Here is a 13,067-nt window from a genome sequence, read left to right on the forward strand (position 1 = left end):
TTTCCCTCATGGCTACATGCATTGACTGTCCTAGAGGTGGCGTTTCAGAACGAGGCGCAGTCGGCCTGAGGTGCTTGGCTTAAGCATCGTCTCCAGTGATGAGGATGGCCATAGACAGCGTGGGAGACCCGGTTAGTTCAGTGGCCTCTGCAATAAGCCTCTGACCAGAGCAGCAGGATGATAGAGCCGCCCTGGAAATCATCGTGAGCAGCTCCTGCAGAGACTTGAAGGTCACCTTGCTCACCCCTCTCATGCTGCCCATGAGGAAGCTCATTTGAGAAATGGCTTTTCTAAGAAACTTACTGGAAAAGTTAGGACTCCCTGATTTGAGCCCCATGGGTTCTCCTTTCTTGAAATGATCCATGGCCTGTTTGAACCAGAAGGGAAATACACAGCAAGAGGTAGAAGGGAAGCAAGCCAAGACAACTAAGGGAGAGGAAGCTACCTTGTCTAACTGGCGGGGGCAGCATCTCGCCACCATCCCAGGATCCCGTAGGACTGTTAGGCATCCAGCTGGTTTTCCTTGCTTCCAGGCGGTGATTTGCCAGGTAGCTTTTAGATTTCGGAGTGACAGCCACCTGGCAAGAAAACCAGGCATAGATATGCATGCAGAGGGCGGGCTTTCCTGCCGCTAGCCGGGACTCACCAACTTCATCAGCTGTCGAGTTTCTCTGCTTCCCCATTTCTGTAAAGAACTTCTATGGATAGGCCTTCAGTCCAGACACTGGCGAGGAACCGTTGGCAGGATTTATGCTGATAGGTCTGTGAAAATTCATTAAATGTCCTTTTAGGAAACTGACAAGACTGGCAACACTACTTGAGTTAGGACTAAGTAAAATGATTTTCTTGAGCAAGAGGCAGATGCATTTTTAAAAAAAATAAATTATTTTTATTGATTTCAGAGAGGAAGGGAGAGGGAGTGGGAGATAGAAACATCAATGATGAGAGAGAATCATTGATCAGATGCCTCCTGCACACCCCACACTGGGGATCAAATCCGCAACCCGGGCATGTGCCCTGACCAGGAATCGAACCGTGACCTCCTGGTTCATAGGTGGACACTCAACCATTGAACCATGCTGGCTGGGAAGCAGGTAATTGTTGATTGTCTTTGTCTTAAGTAAATTTTGTCTTGATTTCCATCAGTCGCCCCCATAGAAGCGGGGGCAGTTTCTCCGCGTGGTCCTCACACACTCAGAGCCTTGGTTGCTCAGTCTTTTCCCTCCTGCTGAGCGAGCAGCTCCCATCTGTCTGCCAGAGGCCCTGGCTGCATTCTCAGCATCGCCTCAGTTACAAAAGACTCCAGCTGATGCTACACGGAGGCCAGATACTTGACTTCCTTGTGGCTTGACGCTTTGACCAAATCCATACATGTGCTTGCTCTGAGTTTATTTTTTGCTTGGGAAAAAGGCCACAGTTATTTGGGAAAATTGAGTTCTCATTTATCTCCGTTTATCTGTGGTGTTGATGCGATCTGCTGGCTCAGAATTCACTCAGAACTGACAAAAGAAGCAGGTGGCCGAGGAGACCTGTAAGTCTATACATTTCAGAAAGGAAAAGCGTTTGTTTTTCTGTTTTGTGCTTGCCTTTGACTGGAGCTCGAGTGGAATGATTATTGTGAATAATCGCATAAGATTTAACGATGCCCCGTCATCAGTTTGTACATTTACCCGAGGGGGTCTGCACCCTGGGTGACCAGGACGCGACTTAGATTGAGCAGTTGGTTAGTCTGGGCGGTAACTTGGTGAGGTCACAGAAGAGGAGCCCTTGGTTCGCCTAGGAACGGGTTAGCTCAGCACTTTTTCTTAACACGCTGCAGTGACTATCCACAAGAAAGCTCTTAAAATTTGAAGAAGTTAGGCCTTTTTTGTATGGTTTTATTTTTCTCCCTTTTCAAAACGAATTCCTATCCTTGCTTTTATAATTTTAAAAAATGCTATCTGCTTAAAAGAATACAATGTTCTGGTGCCAATCGCAGCGTCGCTTGTCAATAAAAGGAGCTATATGGTCCCTCTGATGCGCACAGGACGTAGTAACTGTTGCCATGCCGACCGGAGGAAGCGTCAAATAAGATGCTCCCACTAGATTTTGAATGTTGATGATTTAGACGTCACCAGAGCATGGCATGCTGTGCATGTTCTTGGGCTAATTCCCGTATTTTCTGTCGCCCCCACCCACCCACCACGCCCGTTTCCCGTGAGCACAGAGGATAACCACCTTGAGGCGCAGTCTCCTTACAGGAGATGCGTCACTAACACAGCCTGAGACACGGAAAAGTGCGCGCTGGCGGTGCAGGGCCAGGCGCGTTAACCCAGCGGAGTGAGCTCTGGACCTGGGGTGGGTGCTTGAGCTCCGAGGGATGCGAAGTGAGGGCTTCCTTAGGGACCATGGTGTGCATTGTGTGCGGTCCTGGGATCCTGTGTAGCAGCAGCATAACCATCAGGAAGTTTCGAGATGGTCTCGATGCAGGAATTCTCAGGTTGCATCACCTGGGTCACCGCCAAGGCCCTGAAAGTTAGTAGGAGGTGGTCAGGTGTCGGTGCCCGAGGTCTGACTGCTGCTGGTTGCCATGCAACCAGACCCCCAACCCTTCTCACTCGCTTCCTCGTGGAGGGCCAGGCAAGTATCACTGGCAGGAAGTGCATGGCCTAATGTCTGAGGGGGGTCCTGCCCACCCCCATCCCCCGCGGGCCTACAAGGTGGGGTGCTGTATTCTGGTCGGGCCTACAAGGTGGGTGCTGTATTCTGCACGTTCATCCGGCCCTGATGCTCTCCTGTGGACCACAAGGGGGCAGGGGGTACGTGACTTTTCTGTTTCAGTCTTCAAAGAGCAGTTCGCATTTTCTAAGGGTCATGATTGGACACAACACCTTTGGTTTGGGGGCTCAGGATTCATCTTCAGTCTTTTCCTCAGGATTGCAACATGAGACCTGCTTTGGTGCGAATGGAAATACATCACTTCCCAAACTATCATTTTTATTCCTTTATTCACTTTAATTTCCCTCACCAATGTCTGTCGGTTATCAGGCTCTCTGCAAGGCCCAGGGACTGGGGTACACAACATAGATGCCCCCTCATTCAGTGCAGAGTGCAGAGGCGCTGTGGTCACTGTCTGGGGTGGAGCCCTGAAGCGCAGAGGCCCAGGGATGAGTAGAGTCCCACTCAGGGTGAGGGGGCTGTGCTCAGCGGAGTTTAAGTGGGACCCAAGGAGTGAGTAGTGGAGGCGGTAAAGAGAACATTCGAGAAGAAACAGTGCCCACAGAAGCCTCGATGGGGGAAGGAGCATGGCAGCTCCCGAGAACTGAATCCCCCTCCGTGTCTGGGTGCAGAGAGCAGTGGGTGGGGACCCCGAGGTGCTGGGAATGTTCTAGAGGCTGGAGAGAGAGGTTTCTGGGGACTGAAAGAACGTGGGTCTTTCTCCTGTGGCTGATGATGGGCCCCTGAGGCATCTGAGGAGGGCTACAGGGGGCCCGGGAGGGACTCGGTGACAGGTAATGGCACCTCCAGGTGGCTGGCGGGCATGGGGAGCTGTGGGTGAGGTCAAGGGGTGTAGGCTGCTTGGTGGGTGGCTCTGACCAGGAGCAAAGGAAGGTGTGCAATTCCTGTCTTTCCTGCTTGTGAAGATGGTGAATTGTGGGGTGCGGTTCACTGCCAACACTAGAGGGATCCATGGGGCGGCCCATGTGTGTACTCAGCAAGTGGAAGAGGCGGGTGGAGGTGCCAGGGAGCCAGGGGCCTGTGCAGTGGCATGCAGAGAGGCGTCTGAAGACTAGTGTTCGCAGTCACGGAGTCAGACTGGATTGTTTAATAGTGTGATCATTGTTGCACAGTTTATCTTATGGGAGTTTTAAAAGTTAGATTCCAGGTTTTTAAAAATATTTTTATTCTGATCTAAACCTGTGACAGTGATTTTAAAGAAGCGATAAGAAGGCAGTGCTTTCAGATAGATTGTAAGGAACGAATAATCATTGGTCTTTAGGATCTGACAGAAACCTTTCTTTTAAATGTATTTTTATTGATTTCAAAGAGGAAGGGAGAGGGAGAGAGAGAGAGAAAGAAACATCAATGATGAGAATCATCAGTCGGTTGCCTCCTGCACACCCCACAAGTCAGCAACCCAGGCATGTGCCCTGAACAGGAATCTAACCGTGACCTCCGGGTTCATAGGTCGATGTTCAACCACTGAGCCATGCCTGCCGGGCACGGAGACTTTTCGTAATTCCAGGTGAGACAGAGCTTTAGCTTTCATATGACGATAAAATAGTTAATTTTTCTTATTTGAGAACATTCCAATATTATTGTCTTTCTCATTTCAGATGTTTAGGTATGAGTCAGCCAATAAACCTTTCCTTAGAGATTTACTGTGATGGTTTTCCTGCCCATCAGGGTAACTTATCGCACAGGTTAAAGAGCAGGATGATAGAGTCGGACGCTCTGTAATTTAGTGGGAAGACTTTTTCTAGCGTGACTTGCCATGGAAATGGTTTTTCTCTGGCCCTAGCTGGTTTGGCTCAGTGGATAAGAGCGTTGGCCTGTGGACTGAAGGGTCCCAGGTTTGATTCTGGTCAAGGGCACATGCCCGGGTGGCAGGTTTGATCCCCAGTAAAGCGGGGGGAGGGGGAGTGCAGGAGGCAGCCAATCAGTGATTCTCTCTCATCATTGATGTTTCTATCTCTCCCTCTCCCTTCCTCTCTGAAAGCAATAAAAATATATTTTTTTAAAAAAGAAAAACAGTTTTTTCTAAGACCAGTGACAGCACTGGACATAACTAAGGAAAAGTCTGGTTTATGCTTCATTCTGAAATCCACCTCCTTAGTGTGGGTGAGGTGCAGTTGAACTTGAGATGGATACCATATTTTAGGGTATGCACCACTTTATTTAAGTAAACAAGTGTAATAAAATACCTACATTTACATGCTCTTTCAGGAATTGTACCAAGTTTTAACTGTTGATATTGACTCCTTTGCCTTACGAGTTAGGGAATTAACCTGTAGCTTTATCTCAGAAATGACACACACAGAAAGGAGCAGCAGTGGTTTACGCCAGTCCGTAGAATCACAGGTGATTTTTCATGTAGTGGGTGGCCCACAAAACCCATTGGCAAATAAAATTTTATTATGAAATTTCTATTGCCAATGTATTTTAAAATTCTAGGCTTTTCAAAATAGGACAGTTAGATATTTGTCTTAAAATGTTTATCTGAATAACAACACACAAAGCATTTATTAGTTTTCCCTCAGATATTTATTTGGCTGTAAATCTTTGGTGTTTCTTTTTAATAAAATTTCTATTTTTGCTTTGTCAGATCCTAATCTTGTCTACATGTGCCTTATTTTATTCGTTGTCATTTTTAGTCATTAGTTGCCTCTGTTTTTTATAGAAAAATTCTCAGTAATCACCTTTCTGTTTGAGCAACCGAATGCCTTTGTGTTTTCTGCACAATTCTCTGTGTGTTCTTCCGGTTTAGTGCAAACATCATATCCTGGAGGATTACCATTCACTTGTTTTAGCTACTTATCCTGTGATAACAAGGTGATTTGTATTTGATTACCAATTGCAGATAATCCTGTGGCATTACTGAGTTTAATTTATGGAGAAGATCTTTAGACTTAGCAGGGATTACTGACCACTTAAGAATGAGTCATTAATCAGGAGAAAATTAAGTCTTCACTGTATTCATGCCTGTCCAAGCTACACACAGATGCGTGCACAGACCCCTACCCCCAGTCCCACAGCGAAAAGACCAAGTGGCAGCAAAGGGGTGGGTGTTTACGGTGCTGAGCCGGCCCAGAGCGGCCCGCGGTCCAGAGTCCGGTCCAGGGCTGGCCTTGCTCTCGCTACTGCGGACCCAGGGCAGTTCACTCACTCTACCCCTGTGTCCTCCTGGGTATGAATATGGACTAAAGCAGTTGTTTCTTCGGTTCCTTCTCCCCTAACATGCTTTCACTACCTGCTGCAAAACCCTGGACTTCAGAGCTCAGTGGGTTTGTGTTGGTAAGATTGCTATTACTGGGGGGCTTGCAGGGGACCCCCGGGAAAGATGGATTCATTTATGGGGAGAGGACCGGAGAAAGGTCCAGTGGATTCTTTGGTCAGCCAGGTCTTGTGTCCTTTCTGAATTCGAGGGGTGGGGGTCCCTAAGGAGGCCGCTTCCCCTCCGTTCCCTTTCATCCTGTCTGACATGGAAGTTCAGGATGGGCTCATTTTGAAAATCACTGGTTTTGAAAGAACCCTCCTAACCTTGTTAGTTCAAGGTTATCTTTGATCTATCGTCTGTCTTCCTGGACAGGGTGCAGGCTGAAGAGCATTAAAATATCTGTTTTCTTCCTGGTTTCCTATTCTAGACTTGAATAATTCACTGGATTCTTCCAAGCTCCTTAGATAAAAAGCGTGTTATCTACAAATGTGCCTTTTGTTTGAAATTAGAGAAGTAACCGCTTTTTATTTATAGTCTAGATAGTAAGTCCTCACATCTTTTAATCTGGTCATTTGAAAAAAAAAACCCTCTGATGTTCAGGCATCTCTTACACGGTGAGGTTAGATATTTGATTGAGATATGTTTCCGGTTCCCTTTCCTTTATTTTACTGTTTTATCTGAAGCAGATGAACCAGGGAGAGATGCTGGTTCTGGGCGGACGCTGCCTCGAGGGCCCCTTTCTGCCCCGCTCGTGTATTATTTTAAACTTGTTTCCGACATTCCAACAGCAGAATCAAAAGACTGCTGTTTTATACCCGGGAGAATTTCTGTGAACCAGGCCGAAGAATCCACTAGACCTCTCAGACCTTCATTCTAACTCTGAGGTTCCGGGATTCTATGCTTTTAACCTATTAGGGTAAATCTAAAACGTTGTCATTTTTGCAGATAAAAACATTTTGTAGGTGCCAATTTCAGATAGTTCCACCCGCGTGTGAAAACTTAGTTATTTATTGTTTAGGAAAAAGATGTAGATGAAGATGGTATTGCCACACAGCAAAGCTTGTTAACACACTAACTTCATTTAAAAAAACAAACCAGTTATCATCTCGAGTGTCAGGTATTAAAAACTATATTTTAAACATTTGTAAACCAAATGGGAATAGAATGTTCTTTGCATATCTTATTTCTTTTTACAAGGGCTGTTTTTTTTTTCTTCCTGTGTTTTAGGAGACAAATCACAGTCATTAGAGTTTGAAATCAATTTCATTGTTTTCTTTGCAGTTGCCACCTCGCTGCTGAATACGCACAGTACGTTTTAAAGACTAATGAAGCGTAGGCTTGATTACGTGTCATTAGTAAAAATATCTCTTCATGGTACAGGGTGGTTGTCAGCATGGCCTTGACAAAGGCAGTGTGGAAACGTGTTGTTCCCTCAAGAGAATGCAAATCAGTATAAACACATTTTAAGGAAAATATTTAAAAATAAACAATTAAAATAATGGATATTCTTTGTGTGTTTCTAATTGAAATTACATGGACCTAGAAATAGAGCACCCAGGTATACTTATTTTCAGAGGCCAGTGTACCAGTAATTAGGAAACTTGTAAACATGATTATTCTGCTGTATTAATGCCATTTTCATTGCCAACATTTTATTGCTGAGCAGGCCAGGACTTGGGGAGATAGTTTCTGTTTTTGTTTTAAATATATTTTTATTGATTTCAGAGAGGAAGGGAAAGGGAGAGAGAGATAGAAACATCGATGATGAGAGAGAATCATTGATCGGCTACCTCCTGCATGTGCTCCGACCAGGACCAGGAGAATCGAACCCTGACCTCCTGGTTCATAGTTCAATGCTTAACCACTGAGCCATGCTGGCTGGGCGGGGAGATAGTTTTAATGATGACATTGAGAATGCTCCCACAGTTGTTTTCGCTTATTCTGACCATCATCTCATGTTCCTGCCACTCCTGCCACCTGTCACCCAGGATGTGATGTCCCCTCTGCCTTGATTTGTTCGGTGGCCTTTGCCAGGGCCCCCCTTCCTCCCCTCACCTGTCACAGTCCTACTTACCTTTCAGTGTCCACTTTAACTCCCCCTTTCCCACAAGGCCGTCCGGATGCCCTGCGGTCAGATCTCCCCACTCAAGGTCATTGCTGTCAAGGGGTCCTTCCCTGTAGCTCATCTGAGGCAGGTTGCCTTGTGACCTGCACATCGCCTGTGTCCATCCCCCAGCGTGACCCTGTCCCCTCCTCCCCGCCTCCCTGCTGTGGCACAAAGCACGCTTTTCTGAGCCATCCCGGTGTGTTCGGTGGAACCAGTTTCTAAAATTAAAACTGAACCAGCCAAGGTCGTGGAGGTTCAGGCCTGATTTCCCCCAGGGCAGCATTGGGAGTGGGTGGGCCAATTATTTCTGCCTCTTCCTTTCCCAAGAAAGGATCTCACTTATCGTCTTGTTTTCTGCCCGGTTGGATAAGTCATGTCACACCACCGTTTACTTAATGCCTAACACAGTTCCCAAGTGGTGAGAAATACGAAGGGGAAATGAAAGCTACTTATGCTCCCATGGCCTTAGGTGTCAGGCAAGAGACCATGGAGAATGCCTGTGGCGATGGGAAGAGCAGCGATTTAAAAAGGAATGAAGTTGCCTGGCTGACGTGGCTCAGTGGTTGAGCATCGACCTATGAACCAGAGGGTCATGGTTCCATTCCCAGTCAGGCACATGCCCAGGTTGCGGGCTCAATCCCCAGTGGGGGGCATGCAGGAGGCAGCCAATCAATGATTCTCTCTCATCTTTGATGTTTCTCTCTCTTTCTCCCCCTCCCTTCCTCTCTGAAATCAATAAAATATATTTTAAAAATAAAAATAAAAAGGAATTAAGTAATATGTTACCAAGAAGCAGGAAGCACGTGGCAGCAATCACAGGGCGATGGACACTTTCTTTGACCCCTCTCTCTCTGCGCCTTAATATCCACTGAATACTGATATTAACAATAGCAGAAATGCCGACTGGAGGGGCCGCCGGGTTCAGAGCCTCTGTATTCAGATTCCATGTATTTGACCCTCCTGCCACCTGTGAGGTAGGTTGGGCAGAAGGCACACCTTACTCAGATTTGGCCAAGGTTACTGGTTATGAAATGTCTCATGTTTTTCTCAAGCCTGGTTGTGAGATCTTACTGTTCTTTCGTTAAATGTTGGTCTAATATGTCATGCCTCCGGCCTCTGTGCATAATGTAAAATATAAGTAACAACTGTAACCAGGGTGCGCTGCTGTAACTTACCACTGTGTGCTCGTAGCTCTGCAAGTTGCAGCTCTGTCTTTTGAAAGAGTTGTAGTTACTTTTGATCACAACTCATGGGCTCTGCTTCCAACTTTCACCATTTCTTTTTCTTTTTTTTAATTAAATATATTTTTATTGATCTCAGAGAGGAAGGGAGAGGGAGAGAGAGATAGACACATCAATGATGAGAGAGAATCATTGATCAGCTGCCTCTTGCACGCCCCACACTGGGAATCAAGCCTGCAACCCGGGTATGTGCCCTGTCCGGGAATCGAACCAGTGACCTCCTGGTTCATAGGTGGATGCTCAACCACTGATCCACACTGGCCATTCGCCAGTTTCCTATTCCTCTGGGCAGATTCACTAAGGAGCAGACCTGTGCCTTACAAAGGTATCATCAGAGGATGGGCATTGAGCGTGAAGAGCTGTCTGTCAGGGAAGGTGGTTAATGCCCCTCCATGAGGCTAAATGAGCCCCCGGTGGATACCAGACCCGAGGGAGGTGGGACGGGGGTGGGGGGAGGGTGCAGACCTGGCTGAGCTCCTGCTTCTCGCTCCTCAGGCTGTTTCCTGCACCTTGCCCTCCCTCCATGGAGCCACACCTGGGTATGTAGGGGCCAGGGAACCAGTGGGTTTAGCTCAGCCGGTTTGAACTGGTTCTTTGTTATTTGGAGACAAAGTCACTGCTAGAACACCCTCTCCCGCTCCGCCCCAGGGTCCACCCTGGTTCTTTCTCTCCCCTCCTCGGTCTCCCCCCGCCCCCCACATTCTCCACCCTTTCACTCATCCATGTATCTAGGCATCTAATACTCACTGACTGCTCTGCGTATGATGCCAGGCCCTGAGGACAAAAAGAGAAATAAAAGCGAGTCTGTGTTCTCTTAGGATCACGTTGCGTCTCTTTGGCTTTTGGGAAAGTGGTATTCTGAACAGAGAGGCAGCGCCAGGCCAAAAATAGGGAAGAAATCATTAAAAAAAAAAAAAGGAAATCTTTAAAGCATCATCCTCATCCTTGAGGTGGGTGGTAAGATGTGAGATCGGAGGGATGCATCGGGAAGGGGCCAGACCCTAACCTGTTCAGTGCCCTAAACGGAGACCTCAGAGTCCTGGGCCATGAGAGGGGCGCCGTGAGAATGGTTGAAGGATGAGCTGAAGGAATTCATCTTTATTTTCTCCATCCCATGGCACATTTAATAAGTGCTCACAATATGGCGCTTGGGTTGATTAACCCAAACTGGCTTCAGTTGTACACACACGTGATCCGGACCCCAGGCAGCCCTGCCAGGAAATGGGACGTGGAGGGCTTGCTCTCAGGTGGACCACATTCAGACCTCGCCACATCATTAAGAAAGGCATCACTTTTGTTCACACAAACCACTGGTAACCAGGATTCCACACCAAACCACAGTGTGAGCCCGAGCAGACCGGGTCTGAGGAGGCCATCCTCAGAAAGGAAAAGAAAAGAAAACCTCCCCTCCTCCCCCAAATATGTGTTCTTTTCCTAAGGCCAATGACATTTGTATCCGTTGGGTAAACATGATCAATCAAAGCCATACCAGCTCTGCATGGGCTGCTCCCCTAACAAATGCGGTTCGGGCCTCGGCCATCCATCATCCCGGGCGCCAGGGGAGGGCGTGAGCGCTCTCTGGGGTCAGCAGGGAAGCAGCCACTTGGTGAGTTTATAAAGGGAGAGGGTGTGCACGTGGCCGAACAGACCTGCATTCTCCTGAAGCAGGAAACAGCACGTTGTGGCCCGTTTGCCTTCCTGGTGGCTTCATGGGTCGGACCAGCTGAACCGGGGGAGGGTTTGTGGTGCTGGAAAGTCAGGTGGTGAAGACGGAGATGGGGAAGGTGCTCCCTCCCCGGGGCCCCCCAAATGCATGGGGAGTTTTCTTTTTTAAAAATATATTTTTATTGATTTCAGAGAGGAAGGAGAGGGAGAGAGAGAGAAACATCAATGAGGAGAGAGAATCATTGATCGGCTGCCTCCTGCACAACCCCCACTGGGGATCGATTCCACAACCCGGGTGTGTGCCCTGACCAGGGACCTGTGCTGTACCCCAGGGCATTGTTTGCTACGTGGGCTTTGGGCCTCATGGAGTGAAGGTGGCTCAGGTGACAAAACCCGGCATCTTATCACTGGCCCTGTAATTTCACGTTTCCACAGGGACCTGTACTCACATCTGTGTGGTCAGTTAAAGATAGGAGGATTTAATTTCCTGGGGAACCTTAGGTATGACAGGACTTATAGGAGGTACTATCTTCAGTTAATGGACTATGTGGGGGAGATGCATTGGTTTCTGTTAAATGGCGTCACCAGTTCAGAGCCAAAAGGGATTCCAGCCGAGGGTTCAAGGCCGCGGGTCCTTCTGTGGGAAGTGCAGCCTCGAGGGTTAAAACCCGTGCGGCTGTGCCGTTGGAATCAGATGAACACCTGTCCTCTCCATAGTGGCCGTGTGATCTTAACTTATTTGCCCCGTAAGCATTTAATTCTTCACCTGTAGAATGGAGTTTCATAATAATAGCATTTTAGATCTATATTATAATAACACTAGTGTATCATAATAGCATGAATCTTAAGAATTTGTTTTGAGATTTAATGGGACAATAAATATAAGACTGAGCACAAGGCCGGGCAAAGTCGTAGGAAATGTTCAATATGTTGGAGTGCATCTGTATTGGGTTTTTATGGCTGTGGAACAACGCTCCACACTTCTAGAAGCTGAAAAGGAGCCACGGCCACTATCTCGCAGGTTCCAGGGGCCAGGCGTTGGCGGGTCTCAGCCGAGTCCTTGCTCAGGGTCTCGTTAAGGAAAATCAGAGTGTCAGCTGTGTGCTCCGTGGAGGCTCCAGGGAAACACCTGCTCCCGGGCTCCCTCCGGTTGCTGGTGGCATGCTCTCTTTGCCCCGAGGGACTGTCCTCTGTCCTCAGCACCGAGCCTGCCCTCGGTCCTCACCACACTGTCCCTCTAAAACAGTGGTTCTCAACCTTCCTAATGCCGCGACCCTTTAATACAGTTCCTCATGTTGTGGTGACCCCCAATTTCATTGTTACAAATTGAACATAATTAAAGCATAGTGGTTAATCACAAAAACAATATGTAATTATATATGTGTTTTCCGATGGTCTTAGGCGACCCCTGTGAAAGGGTCGTTCGACCCCCAAAGGGGTCGCGACTCACAGGTTGAGAACCACTGCTCTAGAAGCTCCCACAGCACAGCCACTCACGTGCGTGGTGTCTGACAGCAGGACAGTCCCTCACCTCCAACTCCCCCTTAGGAAGGGAGACCAGCGCCTTACCCAAGTAGGTCAGGACCCCCTAAAACAACCCCCTTTACCTCTATCCGGCCACAGAAGGAAGAGTAGCCTGGGGGAAGCCGTCAGAGTCGCTGACACACCTGTCAGTAGAGGAGGGAGTATACCAGGTGCGCACCCCCAGGGGCAGGTGCTCACCCCCAGGGGCAGGTGCGCACCCCCAGGGGCAGGCATCCTGGATGCTGTCCTGGATTTTTGCCTTCATTGGAGAACGAGTTTGATGGTCAATCAGCATGAATCAGCTACCATTTCTGTGTGTACTTCTGAGGTTATGGTGGCTGAGAGCTGTTGTAGTAAAAGGGGCTTCTATGATAATAGTGGGAAATGAAGACATTTACACCGACATTCATTCCAGTTGAAGTGTTTTGGCGTTAGACTGCACAACCCTATTGAGAACATACTCAGCGTTATCCCCCAAGAACATAGCTGCGGTAACTAATGCAGTGATGGCGAACCTTTTGAGCTCGGCATGTAAGCATTTTGGAAAACCCTAACTTAACTCTGGTGCCGTGTCACATAGAGAAATTTTTTGATATTTGCAACCATAGTAAAA

General features: G+C 47.8%; 1 protein-coding gene across 2 annotated transcripts in view; it reads left to right on the forward strand.

The window, feature by feature from the left end:
- Nucleotides 1–1,490: 1,490 nt before the first annotated feature.
- Nucleotides 1,491–13,067, forward strand: part of CNTN4 (contactin 4) — a 387,684-nt gene continuing 376,107 nt past the window's right edge. The window contains exon 1 of one of the 2 annotated variants that reach the window (XM_005881887.2): nt 1,491–1,531. The gene's annotated coding sequence lies outside the window, so the exon portion shown is untranslated. The remainder of the gene's footprint in view (nt 1,532–13,067) is intronic. The other variant, XM_005881885.2, reaches the window with a different exon arrangement.

Source organism: Myotis brandtii, unplaced genomic scaffold (assembly GCF_000412655.1).
Source record: "Myotis brandtii unplaced genomic scaffold, ASM41265v1 scaffold693, whole genome shotgun sequence".
Classification (NCBI taxonomy): Eukaryota; Metazoa; Chordata; class Mammalia; order Chiroptera; family Vespertilionidae; genus Myotis; species Myotis brandtii.